A 17,849-nucleotide genomic window follows, 5' to 3' on the forward strand; every position below is an offset into this window, starting at 1 on the left:
CAGTGTGTCGTGACTTTGTTAATGATGGCCAGTTGCCCAAAAGGGGCTTAATTACATGGAGTTTGTTCAGTGTTTGTTCATCCCATAAGTGTTGCCAATAGTTTCTGAGTTTTTTGCGTAGAAATGGCTTTAAGTCTGTGGCAGGAACGGGTATGGAAAAATTGCTAGGTTTTGTTGCTATGGAAGTTGCCATTTTGTCGGCAAGCTCGTTACCCTCTATATACCTGTGCCCAGGCACCCAACATATTACAACGTGTTGATTAGAAGCATACATATTGCAGAGTAATGAATAGAGGTTATTTATAACAGGATTTTTCTGTTTTTGTAGAGATTTCAAAGATTTCACGACACTTAAGGAATCTGTGAATATAATGGCCTTTGGGAGCTTGGCTTTCTTGATGTGTTTAGTAGCCGACAGTAAGGCATAGGCCTCTGCCGTGAAGATACTGGTTTCAGGATGTAAAACGTCAGATTCAGAAAACGATGGGCCAACAGCCGCGTAAGAGACGCCGGCTTGTGATTTCGACGCATCCGTGTAAAACTCTGGGCAGGTGTACTTCGACTGAAGCTCTCAAAAGTGCATATGTATGTGCGCCTCTGGGGCGTGTTTTGTTACATCTACAAATGATGTGTCGCATTCAACGATTTGCCATTGCCACGGCGGAAACAGCTCTACTGGAGCCATCAGGCAATTTTCGAGGATTGGGACATTCATTTCATCGAAAAGTTTTCTGACCCGCATTGAGAAAGGCTCTCTCACTGAGGGTCGATTATGGAATAGTGCAGCAGATGCCATATCGTTAAGATGTTTGTAGCAAGGATGTCGAGGGTTAGACTGTACTTTGAAGAAATATGTGAAACTGGTGTATGTTCTTTGTAGGTGAAGGGACCACTCATTTGATTCTACGTATAGACTCTCAATAGGGCTTGTTCTGAAGGCGCCTGTGGCTAATCGGATACCCAGATGGTGGACGGGATCCAGTATTTTTAGCGCGCTTGGCGCGGCTGAGTGGTATACCATGGCACCATAATCCAAACGTGATCGAACAAGGCTCTTATAGAGGTTAATTAGGCACTTCCTATCACTTCCCCATGTTGTATGAGAGACAATTTTCATTAAGTTCATTGTTTTTAGGCATTTTGCCTTCAGATATTTGATGTGCGGAATGAAGGTCAATTTTGCATCAAGTACAATACCTAAAAACTTGTGCTCCTTGTTCACAGGTATTCGTTGCCCAGACACTTCGATACTGGGATCGGGGACTAGTCCTCGCTTTCTTGTGAAAAGGACACAGGAACTTTTCTGGGGGTTAAGGTTAAATCTGTTTTCGTCTGCCCATTTAGACACTTTGTTTAGGCCTTGCTGTATCTGTCGTTCACAAACTGCGAGGTTACAGGATTTAAAGCCTAATTGCACATCGTCTACATAGACAGAATAGATGATTGCTGGAGGTAGTGATGCACGGAGCGCGGTCATCTTAACAATGAACAGCGTGCAACTGAGCACCCCTCCTTGAGGTACACCAGTTTCTTGTGTAAATGGGCGGGACAATACGTTGCCAATTCTGACTCGAAAAGTACGGCAAGACAAGTAGCTTTCTATAGTGCTAAGCATATTACCTCGAATGCCCATGTGCGACAAGTCTCGTAAGATACCGTACCGCCATGTCGTATCGTACGCCTTTGCCATATCGAGAAATATAGACAAGAAATACTGATTGTGTACAAAAGCATCACGGATGTTTGCTTCGATGCGAACGAGGTGGTCGGTTGTAGATCGGCCTTCCCTAAAGCCACATTGAAATGGGTCAAGCATTTTGTTAGACTCTAAGAAATGTACAAGACGGCGATTGATCATTTTCTCAAAAAGTTTGCAAAGGCAGCTCGTAAGTGCTATAGGCCGGTAGCTGGTCACCAATGATGTATCAATACCGTGCTTTAAAATTGGGATGACAATAGCTTCTTTCCATTTAGCTGGCAGATACCCAGCGGCCCAGATAGTATTAAAAAGTGTGAGTAGTGTGATTTGCGTGTCGGGGTGCAAGTGCTTAATCATATCGTACATGATTAGATCCGGACCCGGTGCAGAGCTCTGACATGCTGACAAGGCAGCTTTAAGTTCGGCAACGCCAAAAGGACGATTATAAGGGTTATTTGGGCTGCATTTTCGGTTTAGTGGCTTACATTCTTCTATTGTTTTGCACTTCAGGAAGCTCGCTGAGTAGTGGGTGGAGCTAGACACATGCTCGAAGTGTTGACCAAGTGCGTTGGCCTGGTCTTCCAACGTGTTTCCTTCTTTATCCACCACGGGCAACGGATGAACTTGTTGTCCCTTAAGCCTCCTTAGTCCGCTCCATACTTTTGCCTCCTGTGTGTATGAATTGATGCCGGACAGGAACTTCTCCCAGCTTGCCCTTTTAGCTTGCCGTCGCGTTCGCCTTCCTTGTGATTTTATGTTTTTAAATTCCATCAAATTTTTTGCAGTTGGGAATCGGCGAAGTATGCCCCACGCTTTATTTTGTTTTTTACGCGCCTCCTTGCACTCATCATTCCACCATGGAACTCGTCTTCGGGATGAGCGACCGCTTGATTGTGGAATGAACTTCTTTGCTGCCTCGATGATAAAATCGGTAAAATACGCTGCCGCGTCATCTATACTAAATTCGCTGATAAAATCACGGGATATAAAAGTCGATTCCTTAAAACGTTTCCAATCAGCAGAGGCTAGTTTCCATCTAGGTACATGTGGAGGGGAGTCACCTTGCGTTACTAGGCTTAGAGTTAATGGAAAGTGGTCACTTCCGAATGGGTTTTTGATTACATTCCATTCTAAGTCAGGAAATAGGGAAGCAGATCCAATCGCCAAGTCTATCGATGAATAGGAATTGTGGTGAGGATTATAATATGTTGGCTCCTTCTTATTAAAGAGGCATGCACCGGAGTTTACTAAAAAGTTTTCTACGAAACGGCCTCTCGCGTCGCATCGTGAGTCTCCCCACAATGTATTGTGGGCGTTAAAATCTCCCACGAGTATGTAGGGCTCGGGAAGTTGATCGATAAGATTATAAAAGTCTGTTTTCTCGAGGTGATGATTTGGGGGTATGTAAATAGAACATACCGTGACCAATTTGTTAAATAGGATAGCCCGAACAGACACTGCCTCAAGGGGCGTCCGAAGGGCGACGTGTCAACAAGCTACGGACTTGTCGGCAACTATTGCTACACCGCCGGAGGCGTTAGCCTCGTTACGGTCTTTTCGGAAGATGGTGTATTGACGAAGGAAGTTTGTGTTTGTAGGTTTCAGATGTGTCTCTTGAACACACAGCAACTTTGGTATATGTTTGTGTAGGAGTTCTGTAATGTCGTCGAGGTTGTGAAGAAGTCCTCTGACATTCCACTGAAGTATTTGTGTCTCCATAATGACAGATGTGTTTGTACTGTGTGTTTAAGAGGTGAGGATTAGCTTACGGGGCCCTTTGCAGGCGCCGTGATACGAGATTTTTCTTTTCTGGAGCGGTCGAGAGATTCTCGCCGCTCATTAGGCGCTGGTGGCGCCGTCTGGCCGGTTGTTGTGTCCATAGCCTCTTGCGAGGCGCTGGACACGCGCTCTTGCGAGCGGTTAGTTTGACGTGAAGGCCTCGTCTCGAGGGACGAGACCTTGGAGGCCACCAGCCCTGAGGTCGATGGCCCCGTGTTCTGAGATGGCGGAGCAGCCTGAGCTGCAGCCGCCGAGGGGGCGGATGGCGTCGCTGGCGGCTCACTGCGTGTGAGCCGGACAGCCGCCGGAAACCGTTGTGTCGCTGCCCCCTGACGCGTCACATCGGCAAAGGTGTTTTTGGGCAGGTATGATACCCGCCTACGTGCCTCCTTGAATGATTTCTTTTTCTCTTTTCCAGGTAGGGCACGACCGCGAGTATGCGGCGTGCTCCCCATCACAGTTTACACAGTGGAGAGAGTTTTCACATGATTCAGAGAGGTGTTCGTTCGCACTGCATTTCGCACAAGTCTGACGGCCTCGGCAGTTCTGTGAACTGTGGCCAAATCTTTGACATTTGAAGCAACGGAGAGGGTTGGGGATGTACGGCCTTACTCTGATTTTAATGTAACCTGCCTCGATGGTTTCTGGCAGCACACTGGAACCGAATGTGAGTATTAGATGCTTAGTGTCAATTTCTTTACCATCACGCCTCATTCTGATCCGTTTTACGTTGATTACATTCTGTTCTTTCCATTCTTCCAGAAGTTCAATCTCGGTAAGCTCCATGAGATCAACATCGGAAACTACACCGCGGATGGTGTTCATGGTGCGGTGTGGGGTCACTGAAACGGGTATGTCCCCAAGAGACACTAGGTTAGATAGTTTTTCATGTTGCTTTTTGTCGTGAAGTTCCAAAAGAAGGTCCCCACTTGCTAGTCTGGATGCCTGATAGCCTGGGCCAATTGTCTGAGTTAGACATTTGGAAACGAGGAAAGACGAGATCATTCTCGTTGTCTTTCCTGGTTTCTCACAGTGAATTACTTGATAGCGGGGGAAGTTCTCGGTGTTACGGCCAAAAAATTTAAATACTTCTTCGGTGCGCCCTCGTTTCTGAGGGCGATCAGGGAGTTTGGGAAATGATCTATCCATCCAAATTTGCAGTTTTCGGCAGTAACGCCAGCCGCCCACCATGGATGGAGCCCAACAAGGGGACGCCACAGGTCTTATAGAAAACAAGTCCTGCGGACGCCAACTGTACGTCACCACTATAACCGAATATGAAGTAACCTAGGTTGGCTCCTCACACAGGGTTAACCCTCGCTGCCAAGAAGGTCGGAAGTAATATAGAATAGAGTAGACGACAGGAAAGATAAAAAGGCGAGAGAGAAAGACGAAGATTGGAGAGAGAAACAGGAAAAGGCAACTACCGATTTCCCCCGGGTGGGTCAGTCCGGGGGTGCCGTCTACGTGAAGCGGAGGCCAAAGAGGTGTGTTGCCTCCGCCGAGGGGCCATGAAGGTCCAAACACCCGGCTTCGGCTCAACCCCCAGGATCCCCTTTTCCCCGGACACGGCTAAGCCGCGCACGGTTAGACGCAGGAGGGTCCAACCCTCGTGTGCTTGGGTACGTGGTGGCGCAACTCACCAAACGCCTGCTTGCGCAGACGCCCCTGCGGGCGGCAAAGCTGGTTTTTGGCAGGTAGGACACCTGCCTTCGTGCCTCTTTAAACGAAATGTTTTGTTTGACTTTAATTGTAACAATTTCCTTTTCTTTTTTCCAGGATGGGCAGGACCGCGAGTATGCGGCATGTTCCCCATCACAGTTTACACAGTGGAGAGAGTTTTCACAAGATTCAGAAGTGTGTTCGTGTGCACTGCATTTCGCACAAGTTTGGCGGCCTCGGCAGTTTTGCGAACTGTGGCCGAATCGCTGGCATTTGAAACATCTGAGGGGATTTGGCACGTATGGTCTAACACGAAGTTTAATGTACCCGGTCTCGATGGAGTCGGGCAGATCACATGAACCAAAAGTGAGCACAAGGTGCTTAGTCTGAATTTCCTTGCCGTCTCGTCTCACCTTAATCCGTTTAACATGGATGACATTCTGCTCACTGAAGCCCTCCAAGAGTTCAGCCTCAGTCAGCTCCATCAAATCTTCGTCTGAAACAACTCCGCGGGTGGTGTTCATAGTACGGTGCTGAGTTACTGTTACTTGGACGTCCCCAAAGGACACTAGATTCGGCAGCTTTTCATATTGTTTGCGATCGTGGAGCTCCAAGAGGAGATCACCACTTGCCATCCTCGTTGCCTTATAGCCTGGTCCTAGAGCCTGAGTTAGAGATTTCGAAACAAGAAAAGGGGAGATTGTTCGAACTTGTTTTTCTGGTTTTTCTGAGTGGATGACATGAAATCGTGGGAAATCTTGTCTTTGACGTCCAAAGAACTGGAATACATCTTCGGTGCGCCCTCTTTTTTGACGGCGATCAGGGAGTGGTGGAAAAGGGCTAGCCATAAGAATATCCGGGTTTTCGGCAGCAACGCCAGCCACCCACCATGGAGCCCAACAAGGGGACGCTGCAGGGCCTGTGAACACAAGACCTGCAGACGCCAGCTGTACGTCACTACTATAACCAAATATGGAATACCCAAGGTTGGCTACCCACACAAGGTTAACCCTTGCCGCCCAGAAAATCAGAAGTAAAAGGAAGCGAGTAGGAGACAGGAAAGATTGAAAGTCAGAGAGAAAGACGAAGATAGAGGAGGAGGACAGGAAAGGGCGACTGCCGATTTCCCCCGGGTGGGTCAGTCCGAGGGTGCCGTCTACGTGAAGCAGAGGCCAAAGGAGTGTGTTGCCTCCGCCGGGGGGCCGTAAAGGTCCAAGCACCCGGCATCGGCTCAACTCCCAGGATCCCCCTTTCCCCGGACACGGCTAAGCCGCGCACGGCTACACGCGGGAGGGTCCAACCCTCGTGTGCTCGGGTACGTGGTGGCACAACTCACCGAGGCGTGGTTCTAAAGGGGCCTAAAAATAATCGCTGTAAAGTGCGTAAAATATACATGTACTAAAATCATGGCAATGACTAATGAGGTGTACTATGCAATGAAGAATGCATTGAGAAAGAATCACACGATATTTAAAATATTTAAGATGCCGTAATTGGCAAATAGCACTACTGCCTAAACAGAGCCCTTGAACCACAAGGGCCTGGAGACATGTGCTATAAAAAACTGCTATCACAGCGGCATCCTCTGGAAAGAGGATGCGCTACGACCTTAATGGGCTAATAACATGCAGGACCACATCGTTCAAGAAATCGACGACTGCTTTGGCGTTTCGTTATAAAGCGGTTCTTCACCAAGAAACATGATGGGATGAAGAGGCACATGATACCGGTACGCTTGAGGAAAATATTTCTTTCTCTCTGTTTCGGCTTCCCGACACTCCACGAGGACATGGAGGACGGTCAGCCTCTCACCACATCTACCACAGGTTGGCGGTTCATCACCAGTAAGCAAAAAATTGTGGGTGCCATATGTATGTCCTATTCTTAGACGACAGAACAGGACATCAGTTCGTCGCGTTTTCTTTACGGGGGGCCAGAAACCTAATTGTGGTTTTATCAAGTGAAGCTTGTTATTTCTTTCTGCATCCCACAAGCGTTGCCAGTGGCTTCGCAGTTTCTTTCGCAGGAAAGGCTTTAAATCTGTTGCAGGAACAGCAGCTGTAGGGAGATGTAATGCCTGAGATGTAACTGATGTGGCCATTTGGTCTGCTCGAACATTACCCTCAATGCCTCTATGGCCCGGCAACCAGCATATAATCACATGCTGGTTAGATATCTACGCTTTACACAGAATGGAATAGAGCTCATTAAGTACAGGGATTTTGTGTTTACAGAGTGATTGCAATGCTTTCACAACAATTTGCGAGTCTGTAAATATGATAGTCTTTTCAAGTTTTGATTTCATTATATACTTTACAGCCGATAATATTGCATAGACCTCAGCCGTAAAGATACTTGTCTCCGGATGCAGTACACCGGATTCCGAAAACGATGGACCGATGGCTGCATAAGATACCCCGGCATGTGACTTGGAAGCGTCTGTGTAAAACTCTGTACACGAGTATTTAGATTGGAGTTCTGAGAAATGGATTCTAATGTGTGCTTCTGGCGCGTGTTTAGTGACCTCTACGAACGATGTGTCACATTCTATGAGCTGCCACTGCCACGGCGGCAATAGTTTCGCTGGAGCCATAGGACATTGTTCAAGCAGCGGAACACCCATTTCCTCACTGAGGTTCCTCACACGCAAAGAGAACGGCTTTCTCGCTGCAGGTCGGTTACGGAAGAGTGTGGCAGCGTTCATATCGTTTATTGTGGAATAACAAGGATGTTCAATGTTCGCTTGTACTTTCAGAAAATATATAAGACTGCTGTATGACCGCTGCAGATGAAGCGACCACTGATTCGATTCTACGTAGAGGCTCTGGATTGGACTTGTCCTGAAAGCACCAGTAGCGAGACGGATACCCAAGTGGTGAACGGGGTCTAGTATTTTTAACGCACTTGGTGTTGCAGAATTATAAATTATTGACCCGTAATCAAGGCGTGAGAGAACAAGACTTTTATACAAGTTAAACAAACACTTTCTATCACTACCCCAAGTTGTACGCGACAGAAGCTTTAAAAGGTTCATTGTCTTCAGGCATTTTGCCTTCAGATGCTTAATATGAGGAATGAATGTGAGTTTACAGTCTAAAATGATTCCTAAAAACTTGTGCTCGCTGCTCACAGAGAGCGCATCTCCTTTGATTGCAATACTTGGGACTGGCGTTACGCCTCTCTTGTTAGTAAAGAGTATGGAAGTGCTCTTCTGAGCGTTAACTTTAAAACCATTCTCATCCGCCCATTTGGACAATTTGTTTATTCCAAGCTGCACTTGTCGTTCGCAGATGGCAATATTGCATGACTTGAAGGCTATTTGTACATCGTCGACATAAATGGAATAAAACATTGTGCGTGGAATGACTGTGTGCAGGGAATTCATTTTTACTATAAATAGTGTGCAACTGAGCACGCCTCCCTGTGGTACACCAGTCTCTTGGGTGAATGACTTAGACAGAGCGTTACCCACTCTTACGCGGAATGTGCGATTAGATAGGTAACTTTCGATTGTATTTAACATGTTGCCACGGACACCCACCGCCGAGAGATCTCGGAGAATGCCGTAGCGCCGTGTCGTGTCGTAAGCTTTTTCTAGGTCGAGGAACACTGAAAGACAGAACTGCTTATGTATAAAAGCGTCTCTAATATAAGACTCAACGCGAACAAGGTGGTCTGTTGTGGACATACCTTCCCTGAAACTACATTGGAAGGGGTCTAGTAATTTGTTATTTTCAAGGAAACAGATTAAGCGCCTGTTGATCATTTTTTTCAAATAGTTTGCACAGGCAGCTTGTTAGCGCTATTGGCCTGTAGCTGCTGGCTAGGGACGGGTCTTTACCTTGTTTAAGCACGGGGATGACTATAGCTTCCTTCCACGAGGACGGGATATACCCATCCGCCCACATGGCATTGAAAAGATGCAGGAGTGTTTTCAGAGTTTCAGGATGTACGTACTTAATCATTTCATATATGACACGATCACCGCCTGGCGCCGAGTCATTGCAGCAAGCGAGGGATGCCTTAAGTTCACTTAAAGTAAATGGATAGTTGTAGGCCTCACTCGATGAACATTTACGTTTAAGGGGCTGTCGCTCTTCGCGTTCTTTGAACCTCAGAAATGCTTGTGTGTAGTGGGACGCACTGGATACATGTTCGAAGTGTTCGCCCAGACAGTCTGCCTGGTCTGCCAGGCTCTCACCTTGGGTACTGACTAACGGTAATGGGTGTACCTCCCGGCCTTTCAATTTATTTACTCGATTCCACACTTTTGTCTCATCCATGTAAGAATTTATACTGGAGATGTACTTCTCCCAACTCTCCCTTTTAGCACGTCGACGTGTTCTTCTACCCTGGGACTTTATTTGTTTGAAACTAATCAATGATGATGTATGGTGTTTAATGGCGCACGGGCCAGGTATGGCCAAAGAGCGCCAGGCCTGTGTTAATAAGTTGACAATGGAGCAATGAATTGCGAAAAATAGATGTGTCGTGGCTGTAAAAGGGCCTAAAAACAATCGCTGTAAAATGCGTAAAATATATATGTAATAAAATTATGGCAATGGCTAATGAGGTGCACTATGAAAAAAAAAACAAATTGCAAGATAATGATGATAAATGAGAATTTATCACTGATAAGTCTTTTCAAAAAGCACTACTGCCTTGACAGGCCCTTTGAAATGCAAGGGCCTGGAGACGCGTGCTATACAAAACTACTATCGCAGCGGCATCCTCTGGAGAGAGGATGCGCTATGAAACAATTGGGCAAATAACATGCAATGTTACATCGCTAAGAAAACCCAGGACAGCTTTGGTGTTAAAGAGGGGTTTGTCACCCAGAAACATAGCGGGATGGAGAGGGAGACAGTACCGGTACGCTAGAGGAGAGTGCCTTTTTCTCTCTGTTTCGGCTTCCCTGCACTCCACGAGGGTGTGGAGCACGGTAAGCCTCTCTCCACATCTACCACAGGTTGGTGGGTCAATTCCGGTTAAAATAAAATTGTGGGTGCCGTATGTATGTCCTATTCTCAAACGAGATAATAGGACATTAGTTGTTCGTATTTTCGTAACGGGATGCCAGGGACCTATCTGTGGCTTAACTAAATGGAGCTTATTGTTTGTTTCGGCATCCCACAAGCGCTGCCAGTGGCTTCGAAGATTATTTCTTAAGTAGGGCTTGAGGTCTGCGGCAGGGATAGAAGCTGTAGGGTTAAGGGCTCGCGATGCAGTTGATGAGGCCATTTGATCAGCCAAAACATTGCCCTCGATGCCTCTATGGCCAGGCACCCAGCACAAAATAATATGCTGGTTAGACATATATGCTTTGCACAGAGCAGAATACAGTTCAATGAGTACAGGGTTTTTGTGTCTGTGTAGAGTCATGATAGCTTTTACAACGCTTAGGGAGTCTGTAAATATTATTGATCGTTTGAGTTTTGACTTGCCTATATTCTTCACGGCTGATAAAAGTGCATAGGCTTCAGCCGTAAAAATGCTTGTTTCCGGGTGCAGTACATCGGACTCGGAGAACGATGGGCCGACTACTGCATAAGAAACCCCTGCATGTGACTTGGAAGCGTCAGTGTAAAACTGAGTGCAGGACGAGTACTTGAATTGGATTTCTAGAAAATGCATCTGGATTTGTGCCTCTGGAGCGTCTTTTGTGACCTCTACAAACGAAGTATCACACTCTATGAGTTGCCATTGCCACGGTGGCACTGGATTTGCTGGGGCCATCAAATTATTTTCAAGTAGTGGGATATCCATTTCTGCGCTAATTTTTCTTATACGTAGTGAGAAGGGTTCTCTTACTGTCGGCCGGTTATTAAAGAGTGTGGAACTGGTCATATCATTTATGGTTGAGAAGGACGGATGTTCCGAGTTCGAATTTACTTTCAGGAAATAGGTAAGGCTTAAGTATGAACGTTGCATGTCAAGCGACCACACGTCCGCTTCTACGTACAAGCTTGACACAGGACTTGTCCTGAAGGCACCAGTGGCTAGGCGGATGCCTAGATGGTGTACAGGATCCAGCATCTTTAGGGCGCTTGGCGTAGCGGAATGGTACACTATGGCGCCGTAATCTAGTCGTGTGAGTATGAGGCTCTTATACAGATTTAAAAGGCACTTTGTGTCACTACCCCAAACGGTGCGTGACAACACTTTTAGAATATTCATTGTTTTCATACACTTGTTCCTTATATACTGTATGTGTGCCACAAATGTAAGTTTCGTATCTAGAATCACACCTAAAAATTTGTGTTCTGTTTTTACGGCCACACGTTGTCCCTGCAACTCAATGTCAGGATCGGGGTGCAGACCCCTCTTCCTGGAGAACAGGACGCAGGTGGTCTTTTGTGGGTTAAGGCTAAATCCATTCTCGTCTGCCCACTTAGACACCTTGTTCAGACCAAGCTGAATCTGCCGCTCACAGACTGCAAGATTGCACGAGGCGAAACCTAACTGTACATCATCGACGTATGCAGAGTAAAACATGTTTCTTGGTATATACAGACGCAAAGAACTCATTTTTACGATAAAGAGAGTGCAACTCAGCACCCCGCCCTGTGGCACTCCAGTTTCCTGCACAAATGGTCTTGATACAGCATTTCCCAGACGAACACGGAATGTGCGATTAGATAAATAACTTTCTATGTCATTTAACATGTTACCACGTATACCAACGTGTGAGAGGTCTCTAAGTATTCCAAACCGCCACGTGGTGTCGTAGGCTTTTTCCATATCAAGGAATACAGACAGAAAGAACTGCTTATGGACAAAAGCTTCACGAATTTGCGTTTCAATACGTATCAAATGGTCGGCGGTGGATCGACCCTCTCGAAACCCGCATTGGTACGGGTCAAGCAGTTTGTTTGATTCGAGGAAATCTATTAGTCGGCGGTTTATCAATTTTTCGAACAGTTTGCAGAGACAGCTTGTTAGTGCTATAGGCCGGTAACTCGAAACAGACGATGGGTCCTTGCCCTGCTTCAGTATAAGGACGACAATGGCCTCTTTCCAGGCGGCGGGGATCTTGCCGGAGGACCATATAGCATTGTAAAGGCAGAGGAGAGTTTTCTTTGTTTCATGGGGAAGGTGTTTTAGCATTTGATAAACTATGCGGTCAGAGCCTGGGGCAGACTTGTTGCAACAACTAAGCGACGCATAGAGCTCAGCGATGCAAAATGGCTGGTTGTATGCCTCGTCTCCGGTGCATTTTCTTTCTATTTTCTGTTTTTCTATGGTAGCCTTGTGTCTTTTAAATGTTGGCGAATAATGGGATGAGCTTGCCACATGTTCAAAATGTGCTCCCAGGCAGTTAGCTTGGTCTTCCAGACTGTCGCCTTGTGTGTTAACCAACGGGAGTGAATAAGTTTGTAGCCCTTTTATCTTATTAACTTTCTTCCAGACTCTGCCCTCGTCTGTATACGAGTTGATGCCTGATAAAAACTTCTCCCAACTCTCTCTCCTGGCCTGTCGACGTGTTCTTCTCCCCTGCGATTTTATCTTCTTAAAATTGACAAGATTCTCCGCAGTTGGGGAGTCGCGTAGCAACCCCCACGCTTTGTTCTGTTTCCTACGAGCCTTCCGACATTCCTCGTTCCACCATGGGACACGGCGTTTGCAGGTCGCACCACTTATTTCAGGTATACATTCAGAAGCGGCATCAATTATAAAACATGTAAAATACTCGACAGCAGCATCAATTCCCAGCGAAGATATTTTAGACCACGAGATACTACTTGTAAGACTTTGGAATTTCTCCCAATCTGCCATATCCAACTTCCAGCGGGGTGCCTGTGGTGGAGGTTCGTTTTGTAGTGGTGATCTCAGCAGTATCGGGAAGTGGTCACTCCCGTAAGGATTTTTTATAACTTCCCATTTAAGTTCAGCAAATATAGACGGGGAAGCTACACTGAGATCAATGGAAGAAAACGTTTTGTTTGCGAGATTGTAGTAGGTGGGTTCCTTCTTATTCAGGAGACACGCACCAGAGGAGAAAAGAAATTGTTCGATTAGGCGTCCTCGCGCATCGATACGCGTGTCGCCCCACAAGCTGCTGTGTGCATTGAAATCACCAAGAACGAGGTAAGGTTCTGGTAATTCATCTATAAGTGACTGAAATTCATGCTTGTGTAAAGGATAATGTGGGGGTATGTAGAGCGAGCAAATGGTAACGAGTTTACCCAGAAGTACAGCACGAACAGCTACCGCCTCAAGTGCCGTATTAAGTGGAAGTTGCTGACAGGCTACACTTCTGTCGAGTATGATGGCCACACCACCAGATGATGCGGCAGAATCCTCGCGATCTTTTCGGAAAACAATATTCTGACGTAGGAAGTTGGTGTTTCTGGAGTTTAGATGTGTTTCTTGAACACACAGCACCTTTGGATTAAATTTACTGATAAGTTCTTGGATGTCGTCTAGGTTGTGGATTAGTCCCCTAACATTCCACTGCATTATTGTGTTCATGTTGGAGAAAAATAAAAGGTGCTGTGTGTCTCAAAAGGGAGGAGAGTGAATTTACTTTACAGGGCCTTTGTTAGGCCCTGTAATTGGTGTTTTGTCTTTTTTGGAGCGGTCGAGAGAACCTCGCCGCTCCTTCGACGCTACCTGCGCCGTTTGGCTTGGACTGGTGTCCATAGCCTCTTGCGAGGCACTGGACACCCGCTCCAGAGAGCGATGTGTGCGTCGCGTAGACTTCATCTCGAGCGACGAAGTCTTTGTCCCCACTGGGCCGGAGGTCGAAAGGACCCCTGTGGCCTCTGCGGTGCCCTGGCTGCTGCCGGAGCTTGTAGATGCCACTGGTGTGGAGACTTTGAGAGATGGCAGGGAAGCGTTGGCTGCTCCCACCGTAGGGGCGGATGGCGTTGACCTCGGCACGCTAGGCGTGGTCCGGGCTGCCGCCAGAAGCCGTTGTGGTGCCGCCCCCCTTTGCACCACTTCGGCGAAGGATGTTTTCAGTGACAATAATGATGAGATCCGTTGTCGAGCTTCACGGAATGTTATATTCTCCTTAACTTTTACTGTAATTATTTCCTTTTCTTTCTTCCAGGCTGGACAAGCTCTGGAGTATGCAGGGTGACTGCCGTCGCAGTTCGCACAATGTAGCTCATCATTATTGCAGTCGTCAGCAGAGTGAGCGGTTGTGCCGCACTTTGCGCAAATAAGCTGCCCTCTGCAGCTCTGGGATGCGTGACCAAATCTCTGACATTTGAAGCAACGTCGCGGGTTTGGAATATAAGCTCGAACATGAAGTTTTACATAGCCGGTTTCGAGAGTCTCAGGTAAAGTAGTTGAGTTGAAAGTGAGTATTAAGTGCTTTGTTGGGATTTCGATGTCATTCCGCCTGATTTTGATGCGCTGCACGTGGATTATGCCTTGGTCCTTCCATCCATCCAGGAGTTCTTCTTCATTCAATGTCATTAAGTCTTCATCTGATACCACGCCTTTCACTGTGTTCATAGTTCGATGTGCGCTCACAGAAACAGGTATGTTACCAAAAGCTACGAGGTGTGCGAGTTTGTTGTGTTGTTCCTTGTCTTTGAGTTCGAGGAGCAAATCTCCACTTGACATCTTTGTTACCTTATAACCAGCTCCAATGCTCTCTTTTAGGCACTTGGCCACAAGAAATGGGGAAATTGCTCTAGCTTTCGTAGATGACTGCTCACAGTGAAGGACGTGGAATTTGGGGAAAGTTTCTTTGTTTTTGGGCCAGAATAGCGAGGTTGCGTCGGTGCGTACCCTTTTCGAGGCACGATCGGTAGAAAAGGGGTTTGAGGATCCCATGGAAATAAGTGATTTATTCGGCAACGGCGTCTGCCACCCACCACGGAGCCCAACAAGGGGACGTGGCAGAACATATAAACAAGTCTGCACAGCGCCAGCAGTATGCCGTTACTATAACCTAATATGGTATACCCAAGGTAGGACAGCCACACCAGGTTAACCCTTGCCGCCAGGAAAAGTGGAAGTGAATAGAAAAGATGAGAAGACAGGAAAGATGAAAAGCGGGAGAAAAAGACGAAGATTGGAGAGGAAGACAGGAAAAGGCGACTGACGATTTCCCCCGGGTGGGTCAGTCCGGGGGTGCCGTCTATGTGAAGCAGAGGCCGAAGAGGTGTGTTGCCTCCGCCGGGGGGCCATAAAGGTCCGAACACCCAGCATCGGCTCAGCCCCCAGGATCCCCCTTTCCCCAGACACGGCTAAGCCGCGCACGGCTACACGCGGGAGGGTCCAACCCTCATGTGCTCGGGTCCGTGGTGTCGCAGCACACCAAACGCCTGCTTACGCAGACGCCCCTGCGGATGAAACTAATCAAATTTTCAGCAGTTGGGGAGTCACGAAGACGTCCCCAAGCCTTGTTTTGGTTTTTCCGTGCTTGTTTACATTCTTCATTCCACCACGGGATGCGACGTTTATTCGCTAGTCCATTAGTTTGACGGATGCATTTCGTGGCAGCGTCAATTATAAAGCCTGTAATATACGCCACAGCGTCTTCAATATTAAAGGATGCAATATCATCCGTGCTTAAGTACGTAAGTTCTCGGAAACGTTCCCAGTTAGCTGTGTCAACCTTCCATCGGGGAATGTGTGGTGAGCTTATATCTGGTTTTGTTAAGTTTATTATAATAGGGAAGTGGTCGCTCCCAAAAGGGTTCTTAAGAACGGACCACTTTAGGTACGGCATTAGTGTGCTCGATACTATAGTTAAATCTATGGAGGAGTATGTATTATGCGCCACACTGTAGTATGTAGGCTCTTTCTTATTAAGTATACATGCTCCTGAGGAAAAGAGAAAGTTTTCGATTAGGCGACCTCTCGCATCGCAACGAGAGCCTCCCCACAATGAGTTATGTGCGTTTAAATCTCCGACAACTATGTATGGAGCCGGAAGTTCATCTATGTAGTTTTGAAATTCGGTTTTATTAATTTGATAACTTGGAGGGATGTATATTGAACTGATAGTGACTAGCTTGTCAAACAGCACCCCTTGGATAGCAACTGCCTCCAGGGGCGTACGAAGTTTTATTTCCCGACAGGCAACACCTCTGTCAACTATGATAGCAACACCGCCGGATGACACAACAGTGTCATCGCGGTCTTTGCGAAAAATAGCATACTGTGTGAGGAAATTTGCTTGTGTATGTTTGAGGTGTGTTTCCTGAACACACAGCACCCTGGGACTAAACTTGCGGAGAAGTTCTTTAACGTCGTCAAGATTTTGGAGGAGACCTCTAACGTTCCAGTGAACTATTTAAGTGCCCATATTAAAAGGAGTGTTGTGCTGTGTGTTGAGGACAAGAAAGTTAGCTTACAGAACCCTTTAGAGGCCCTGTAATGCGGGGTTTCTCTTTTTTGGAGCGGTCGAGAGATTATCGCCGCTCCTTAGGCGCTGGCTGCGCCGTCTGGCTAGAAGATGTGTCCATCGGCTCTTGCGGCGCGCTGGACACCCGCTCTTGAGAGCGGTTTGTTCGTGTTGAAGGCCTCGTCTCGAGGGACGAGACCCTTGAGGCCACCAGCCCGGAGGTCGATGGCCCCTTTTTCTGAGACGGCGGAGCAGCACTAGCTGCAGCCGCCGAGGGGGCGGATGGCGTTACTGCCGGCTCGCTGCTTGCGGGCCGGGCAGGCGCCGGAAGCCGTTGCGACGCTGCCCCCTGACGCGCCACTTCGGCAAAGCTGCTCTTCGGCAGGTATGACACCCGCCTGCGTTCCTCCTTGAATGAAATATTTTCTTTTACTTTGATTGTCACAATTTCTTCCTCTTTTTTCCAAGACGGGCACGACCGCGAGTATGCGGCATGCTCGCCATCACAGTTGACACAGTGCGGTGTGTTCGGGCATGTTTCAGAAGAATGTTCATTGTCACTGCACTTGGCACAAGTCGGCCGGCCTCGACAGTTCTGCGAACTGTGACCGAACCTTTGGCACTTGAAGCATCTGAGAGGATTTGGCACATATGGTCTAACTCTAATCTTGAGGTACCCGGTCTCGATGGACTCGGGCAGAACACTTGAGTCGAAAGTAAGTACTAGGTGTTTGGTCTGAATTTCTTTACCATCTCGCCTTATCTTAATTCGTTTGACACTGATGACGTTCTGATCACTCCAGCCCTCCAGGAGTTCAGCTTCAGATAGCTCCAACAAATCAGCATCGGATACGACGCCACGGGTGGTATTCATGGTACGGTGCGGGGTTGCTGTTACTGGAACGTCCCCAAAGGACACTAGATTGGGCAGTTTTTCATGTTGTTTCTGATCACGGAGCTCGAGTAGCAGATCACCACTGGCCATTTTCGATGCTTTGTAACCTGGACCGAAAACTTCGGTTAGAGATTTCGAGACGAGGAAGGGTGAGATCATTCTTACTGTCTTTTCAAGTTTATCAGAGTGGATGACGTGAAAGCGTGGAAAGTTCTTTGTTCGGTTGCCATAAAATTGAAAAATATCTTCGGTGCGCCCTCGTTTGTGAGAGCGATCAGGGAGTCGGGGGAATGACGAAAGAGCCATAAAGGTAACAATGATTTCGGTAACTATGCCAGCCGCCCACCACCGAGCCCAACAAGGGGACGCTACGAGACCTGAAGGAGACGCAGACGCCAGCTGTACATAGCTACTATAACCTAATATAATAGACCCAAGACTGGATAAACTATACCAGGTTAACCCTTGCTGCCGGGAAAATTGGAAATAAAACGAAATGAAGAGAA

The sequence above is a fragment of the Dermacentor silvarum genome, chromosome 1, assembly GCF_013339745.2.
Source record: "Dermacentor silvarum isolate Dsil-2018 chromosome 1, BIME_Dsil_1.4, whole genome shotgun sequence".
In the NCBI taxonomy this organism is placed as follows: domain Eukaryota; kingdom Metazoa; phylum Arthropoda; class Arachnida; order Ixodida; family Ixodidae; genus Dermacentor; species Dermacentor silvarum.